This window comes from Mus caroli, chromosome 7 (genome assembly GCF_900094665.2).
Source record: "Mus caroli chromosome 7, CAROLI_EIJ_v1.1, whole genome shotgun sequence".
NCBI classification, from domain to species: Eukaryota; Metazoa; Chordata; class Mammalia; order Rodentia; family Muridae; genus Mus; species Mus caroli.
This window is the reverse complement of record NC_034576.1, coordinates 51,793,448-51,800,148: the sequence shown is the minus strand read 5'-3', so window position 1 is coordinate 51,800,148 and position 6,701 is coordinate 51,793,448. Positions and strand designations below refer to the sequence as shown.

Sequence of the window (6,701 nt, the reverse complement as noted above, 5' to 3'; positions counted from 1 at the left end):
CAATGACCATGGATAATAAAGGATTATTTTTCGTTAGGATACATTTTCATTTAGGATACATACCAAGGCATGGTTTTGTGAGATACTCTCTTAGAGTTACTATTGCTGTGTTGAAATACAAAGAACAAAGTAACTTGTGGAGGACAGAGTTTATGTGCCTTAAGCTTCCAGACCAGAGTTCATCATCAGAGGAAGTTGATAGGTGCTCAAGTAGAGCAGAGACATGAAGAAAGAGCTCCTGCAAAGGCCTCTGAAGAGGAGCTCTGCTTGCTGGCTTGCTCCTTTCGGTTTGCTCAACTTGAACCTTATAGAACCAAGGACCATTAGCCTAGAAATGGCACCACCCTTAATGGATTGAGCCATTACCCACCAAAATGAAAATGCTCAACAGGCTTGTGTACAGTCTGATCTTAGGAGACATTTTCTCAATTGAGGCTCCCTCCTCTTTGGTGGCTCTAGCTTATGTCAAGTTGACATTAAACTAGTACAATTACCATAAGGGTTCTATTTCATTTTCTGAGAAATCACCATACTGATTTCTACAGTGGTAGCCCAGGGTGATTCTCACCAACAACAGTACATTAGTGTTCTTCTTTCCTCATATCCTCATCAGTATTTCTTGTTCTTTGGGTTCTCAATATCAATTCTTCCTGGGATAAGATAGAATCTCAAGGAAATTTAATTTACATTTCCCTGATGGCCACTGATATTGAACAGTTTTTAAATTTTATCAGCAGTCATTCATATTTCTTCTCTGGTGATATGTCTGTGTTTTCTTAATTTATTTTTTAATTTTTTGAGGTCTTTATTTTTTCTAGATACCAATTTTCTGCTGTACATAGAGTTAACCAATTGTGTTGTATTTCCTTCAGTCAGGTATTTATTCCTGTCTTCTTTAAGTCCATTCAGGTGCTTACTCAAATTCTCCTCAAGTTACCTGAACTCCTAAACACGCTTGTAGTTGTCCTTTTGAATTCTGTGACTTGGGCTTCATCTAAACTATATTCACTGGGGATATGTACTGTAAGATTCATGATCTTTTGGAGAACTTATTGTTTTTATTTTTCTTATTGTTTGTAATTTTGTGATAGGACTTGGGAATTTGAAGTTTGGTTTCTGGTTAGTTCTTTTGGCATACGTTCTTGGTCATCATTTTGTAGTTGTGGATGACATAATTTTGAGGGACTTACAAAGGAGCAAAGTTTGAGGAAGGGTCTCTTATCAGAGGCTGTAAGTTCCTACAGAGGAGACCAAGTATCTAGGTTGATAGATAGAGTAGTCCCAAGAGGGTGTAAACAAGTACTGTGTTTTCTGTCAGGATGGGTGTGACACTGGATTGGCAGTTATGTTATTTCAGGGTGTGGAACATTATCTTTCCCTGTTCTTCCAGCTCTAAGACTCTTACTTTGCTTAGAGGTTTATGTTGCAAGTAAACTGTTTCATGCTCCTGCAGCCTTTGCTGCACATCAGCATTCTTTATGAATCTTCTAATTCTGACACTTGTTGCTGTGCTTTGTTATGTAAGGTTTTTTTTTAAAATTCATGTCCATTTGCAATGCCTCCATTGTTGTAATGTCCCTATATTTCTGTAGATTAAGGAAAATCCTTAATAGTATAACATCATGGAATTAGTTTTCTGTGCTTTAGTTGGCATCTCAGACCTATCCTTTGCATAAAGGGTGCTTAGAGTCTCCAAAATTGAGGGTTTTTGTTTTTGTTTTTTTAACTTTTCTTCCATCCCCCTTTTTCTTCCTCCCTCTATCTTCCCTTTCTCCCTCCTTCTCTCATTTCCTGCCTTTACTCCTTTTTTTCTTTCAGCCCAGGCTTTTCTGGCACTCACTATGTAGCTTAGACTGTCCTCAAACTCATCAAAATCTTCCTGACCCAGCTCCTAAAGTCTGGTATTCCACAATTAAGATACCATGTCTGGTAGATGGTTTCTCTTAAGCTGTTTTCCTTTCTAGATGTTTCTGTGTCACATTGCTCTCTATTTACCACAGTTGTTACCCTCTTCTCTCTTTTTATCTTCCTCCAAATTTGTTGTTTTATCCTTCAAGAGTGTTAGAAATTCAGTTAATCTCAGAATCAATGCCTAAATTCTGGGCTGAAACTCTTCTAGGTTATCAATGTAGTCATTAATAGATATTCCTGCATTGGGGAATGACAAAGTCATAATGATTAGCCATCTTGCAGCATAAGCCATTCTTCCAGACACACTAGAACTTCCTCTCTCAGAACCATCAACATTGATATTTCCCTTGTTTTTCTATTTGTTTTGTGGTACTAAATTTGCTCTAAAGTATTTTCAAAGACATTTAATCTAAATTTATAGTGACTGTTCGGTTTATCATTAATTTATTCATTTTTGGATAATGATCACATATATATTTTGTATGTGATATATGATATATATATGTAACATATATGCATATATATATAAAATTTGTGAATAATAATAAATGAGTGAAAATTCTCAGTTACTCACTGTGTTTCAGTAGAGAGATGGATATTGGTTATATAGCAACAGACAACAGAAAAGTGCCTAGTGTCCTCAAAGGCTTCCCTTTCTAGTTTCATCTGAAATGGAGACCAACTCACACTAGCCTATAGGTTTGGTTCTTTTCATACTGGTCTTAGTATAACTTGGGATTCCCTTCATGACTGTCATTTGTGATTTCCATGCTTTCCCATTTGATGAAACAGTCATGCCTCTCCTCTGCCAGGACTGTTGGCATACAGCAGCTACTGACCATGCTTCTGTCTTCTGAGTTTCTGCAGCAGAGAAGAACCAGCCTTAGAGCAGAAAGAACGTTGGGTTCAGAGTTCTTTCTTTCTGACACAATCTGAGACAATGAGTGTTTGTACTGGGGCCACCAACTACTCTCATATCAGCACAGGACATGGGCTGTAAATAGCCTATCGATTTAAATTAAATTAAGGCTCCAGAATACTGGTTTTGATAAGTACTTAGTCTCTATGGTCCTGTTTCTCTCCCTTAAGTAACAAGTCAGTCATTACCATGTAGCAGCATAGTCCTGAAAATCAGAGAGTACACAGACAGCATGTGCTCATGTTTTTATTTATTTATTTATTTATTTATTTATTTATTTATTTATTTATTTACTTATTTTGTTATTGTTGTTTCAGGAGCAAGTATTTCCTAAGCATGGATACAGACATCTCGTCCCTGGGCATTTACATCATAGCAGCAAATGGAAGCAGCTACACTAATAGTGTTGATTGTTTCTTCAAGATCCAAGTCATGGGTTTTCTTTCCCTCATCATTTCCTCTGTTGGGATTGTATTAAATTCCATAGTGCTGTGGTTTCTGGGCTTCCAGATACGTAGGAATGCATTCTCTGTCTACATCCTCAACCTGGCCGGGGCTGACTTTCTCTTCCTGCACTCTCAGTTTTTATTTTACCTTCTTGTTATTTTTCCCTCAATTTCTATCCAGATCCCTCTCTTTTTTGATATGTTGACAAAATTTGCTTATCTTTCTGGGCTGAGCATTCTCAGCACCATTAGCATTGAACGCTGCCTGTGTGTCATGAGGCCCATCTGGTACCGCTGTCAAAGACCGAGACACACATCATCTGTAACCTGTTCCTTGCTTTGGGCTTTGTCCCTGTTGTTTGCTCTTCTGGATGGGATGGGATGTGGCTTACTGTTTAATAGTTTTGACCAGTCTTGGTGTTTGAGATTTGATTTAATCATTTGTGCATGGTCAATTGTTTTATTTGTGGTTCTCTGTGGGTCCAGTCTCATCCTACTTGTTAGGATCTTCTGTGGCTCCCAGCAGATCCCTGTGACCAGGCTGTATGTGACCATTGCACTCACAGTGTTATTCTTCCTAATCTGCTGTCTTCCCTTTGGAATCTCCTGGATCATCCAATGGAGTGAAATTTTGATGTATGTTGGATTTTGTGATTATTTTCACGAGGAACTATTCCTATCCTGTATTAACAGCTGTGCCAACCCTATCATTTACTTCCTTGTTGGTTTTATTCGTCAGCAAAAGTTCCAACAGAAGTCTCTGAAGGTGCTTCTTCAAAGAGCAATGGAGGACACTCCTGAAGAAGAAAGTGAAGACATGGGTCCTTCATGAAATCCAGAAGAATTTGAAACAGTCTGTAGCAACTGAGAGGTTCTTTGATCAGACAGAAATGGCTTTTTAGAGAAAAAAAATTTTCTTATCTCTGTGGGACATTTTCACAGTTTTGTTCAGTTTGTTTCCTGATATTCAATCAGTTAAAAAATAAGCATTTTTGTGAAAGTGGATAGATACATGACTTGTCATACAAATACTGACTGTAGAATTTTTGGAGCTGTTACTCAGACTTCATCATCTCCTTTTGATGGGATTCCATGTAAGTGTTCTGGAGTTGAGGAGATCTGTTGACCACTATTGACAAAGCCCTCATTCATCTAAAGGCTAAAGGATGTATACAGAAGGGCTGTACTTATTTAGTCACTGGAATATATAGTGCAAAGCAAATATTAGATCCTGTAAAAATTCTTTGTCCATTTGGAATGCCTCCATTGTTTTAATGTTCCTATATTTTTGTTTCAAGAGTTAAATAAATACACTTTATAATCCTAGTATTCATTAAATTCTCCAGATTATAAAGAATATATGGAGTGATGGTCTTTCTTATATAAATTGCTTAGTAAACAAACATACATTCTCAAGAGAAGTCTGTTAAATCTCTATTCCCCAGTAGAGTCCTCACCTTCAAGTTCTCTGTGTCTTTCATTTTTAGCATTGGAAGAGGGCTGTCAGTTTTGTTATGAGATCTGTCAACATCCATGCACATATGAAGATGAAGAGAGACTGTCCTTTGTGGTGTGCTTTAAAATGCCCTGCTTATCATCCTATGGTCCAGCCTTTTTTCTTTCTTTCTTGCCTTTGCCATGAGTAACTTTCTTTCTGTCTAATTCCTCATGACAAATTTTCAATGAGGTCCTCTAGACTAGGTCCCCTTTAAATTAAACCTGTAAAATTACATCATTCTTTAGAGTCTACAACATTTATTTCTTCAATGATACGTATTTTAGTAACATTTTTTATTTTTCAAATAAAAATAAGAGCATTTTTCTATCTATTTATTCATTTACATCCCAAGTGCTATTCCTTCCAGGTCTTTCCTTATTGATTTCTTCCCCATCCCATTTCCCTTTCTCCTCTGAGAGGGTGGGCCAAACAAGACATCCCTTTTTGGTTAAAGGATACCATAGTTAGGCTACAGTTTTAGGGAGAGCCTTCATTCAGTTGTTGGTTATTCCATGTGGTTATTCCATGTGTGCATATCTGCTAGATATGTGCTTGGGGCCTTGTTCCAGTTCATGTGGTATGTGTTCATTGGTTGGTGGCTCAGTCTTTGAGAGCTGCCAGAGGTCTAGATTAGTTGACTCTGTTGGTCCTTCTATAAGTTTTCATCCCCTTCAGGGTTTTCAAGTTCTTCCCCCTCTCTTCCAAAAGAGTCCTTGACTTCAGTCTAATGTTTGGCTGTAGGACTCTAAATCTGTTTCAGTCCACTACTGGATAAAGATTCGCAGATGATAGTTAAGCTAGGTTCCTGTCTGCAAGCATAACAGAGTACCATCAACAATGACCTTGTGATGGGTTCCAAGTTGGGAGAGTTATTGGTTGGCCATTTCTTCAGTCTATTTTTTCTATAAAATCACATTTTAATTTTAAAGCTACACTATGTGATATTTTCAGATGAAGCACAATTTTTTTTCAATTTTTATTAGGTATTTTCTTCATTTACATTTCAAATGCTATCCCAAAAGTCCCTATACCCTCCACCTGCCCTGCTCCTCCAACCACCCACCACCATTTCTTGGCCCTGGAATTCCCCTGTACTGGGGCATATAAAGTTTGTAAGACCAAGGTGCCACTCTTCCCAGTGATGACTGACTAGGCCATCTTCTGCTACATATGCAGCTAGAGACACGAGCTCTGGGGGTATGGATTAGTTCATATAATTGCTACACCTATAGAGTTGCAGACCCCTTCAGCTCCTTAAGTACTTTCTAGCTCCGCCATTGAGGGCCCTGTGTTCCATCCAATAGATGAATAAGAGCATACACTTCTGTATTTGCCAGGCACTGGCATAGCCTCACCAGAGAGAGCTATATTAGGGTCTTTCAGCAAAATCTTGCTTGCATATGTAATAGTGTCTGGGTTTGGTGGTTGTTTATGGGATGGATTCCCAGATGGGGCAGTCTCTGGATGGTCCATCCTTTTGTCTCAGCTCCAAACTTTGTCTCTGTAACTTCTTTCATGGGTATTTTGTTCCACATTCTAAGGAGGGACCAAGTATCCACACTTTGTTCTTCCTTCTTCTTGAGTTTCATGTGTTTTGCAAATTGTATCTTGGGTATTCTAAGTTTCTGGGCTAATATCTACTTATCAGTGAGTGCATATCATGTGAGTTCTTTTGTGATTGGGTTACCTCACTCAGGATGATACCCTCCAGATCCATCCATTTGCCTAGGCACTTCATAAATTCATTGTTTTTAATAGCTGAGTAGTACTCCATTGTGTAAATGTACCACATTTTCTGTATACATTCCTCTGTTGAGGGGCATCTGGGTTCTTTCCAGCATCTGGCTATTATAAATAAGGCTGCTATGAACATAGTGGAGGATGTGTTCTTGTTACCAGTTGGAACATCTTCTGGATATATGCCCAG

At 38.2% G+C, this 6,701-nt stretch overlaps 1 pseudogene; it reads left to right on the top strand.

The window, feature by feature from the left end:
- Nucleotides 1–3,166: 3,166 nt before the first annotated feature.
- On the top strand, nt 3,167–4,144 carry LOC110297936 (annotated as a pseudogene).
- Nucleotides 4,145–6,701: the final 2,557 nt, after the last annotated feature.